The sequence below is a fragment of the Heterodontus francisci genome, unplaced genomic scaffold, assembly GCF_036365525.1.
Source record: "Heterodontus francisci isolate sHetFra1 unplaced genomic scaffold, sHetFra1.hap1 HAP1_SCAFFOLD_102, whole genome shotgun sequence".
NCBI lineage: Eukaryota > Metazoa > Chordata > Chondrichthyes > Heterodontiformes > Heterodontidae > Heterodontus > Heterodontus francisci.
This window is the reverse complement of record NW_027140380.1, coordinates 2,088,843-2,090,065: the sequence shown is the minus strand read 5'-3', so window position 1 is coordinate 2,090,065 and position 1,223 is coordinate 2,088,843. Positions and strand designations below refer to the sequence as shown.

The 1,223-nt window shown below is 46.5% G+C and overlaps 1 non-coding gene across 1 annotated transcript; it reads left to right on the top strand.

Moving 5' to 3' along the window:
- Positions 1–657: 657 nt before the first annotated feature.
- Positions 658–729, top strand: trnam-cau (transfer RNA methionine (anticodon CAU)). The gene has a single exon. It is a non-coding gene; the product is annotated as a tRNA-Met (tRNA).
- The last annotated feature ends 494 nt before the right edge of the window (positions 730–1,223 follow it).

Below are 1,223 nucleotides of genomic sequence, written 5' to 3'. Positions count from 1 at the left end.
TCTGTTCAAAATCTATCCCATTTAGCACAGTGGTAGTGGCACACAACACGATAGAGGGTATCCTCAATGTGAAGACGGGACTTCATCTCCACAAGGACTGTGCAGTGGTCACTCTTACCAATACTGTCATGGACTGATGCATCTGCGGCAGGCAGATTGGTGAGGATGAGTTCAAGTATGTTTTTCCCTCTTGTTCGTTCCCTCACCACCTACCGCAGACCCAATCGAGCAGCTATGTCCGTTAGGACTCGGCCAGCATGGGCAGTAGTGGTGCTACCGAGCCACTCATGGTGATAGACATTGAAATCCCCCAGCCAGACTACATTCTGGACCCTTGCACCCTCAGTGCTCCCTCCAAGTGGTGTTCATCAGTCTTTCGCTGTCTCTTGCTGGTTTGCTCAGTACCGTTCTCTGTCTGTTCCTTTCTGAGTCCTGGTAATATCTTCCTGGTTTTCTGTGCGTCTTTCTCTGTCTGCCTCATTGTCGGTGCTGTTACTCCGTGTCCTTGTGTCATTGCGCAGTGAGGGTGAGTCCGTCAGCATGTGTGTTGCTGAGTCCGGGATTCTTGAGAAATCCGACTACAATCCTATTTTTATCAAAACATTGGGGAAATGAACATATTTCACTAACGGGCAGCCAAAATTTAAAACAGCGGTGAGCAGAGTGGCGCAGTGGAAGCGTGCTGGGCCCATAACCCAGAGGTCAATGGATCGAAACCATTTTCTGCTATTTATGCTTCGTAATAATGCAAACTGTTCACTTTCAAAACATCAAGTATTTCCCCAAAATAACAAGATGCTTCCAAAGGCACTCTATTGCAATCAGCTTCTTCCTTCCAGTGAACACATCAATCAGTAACAAATCACATTTGCTCACACGAACACAAGCTGCAAACACGTACCAGCCGAGTCTCTCCCACTTTGTCAACCCCTTCCTGCAGAGCCTCCTCTCCACCACCAGATGGTGATGTTGGCCACAATAAATCCAGGACAAATGGTCACAGTGAGGAGACGGTCAGTCACAGAAAATAAAACAATAACAGGGAAAACCTTTACACAACAACAGGGGACATCTTTACACAACAGAAAACATATTTACACACCAGGAAATACCTTTAGACAACAGGGAGAACACAATCATACAAATGCCTTGTTTCTCCATCTCAGTCTCGTTGTCTCTCTCTCTGTCCCTCAGTTTTGCTTCCTCACTGTCTATTGGTTTTC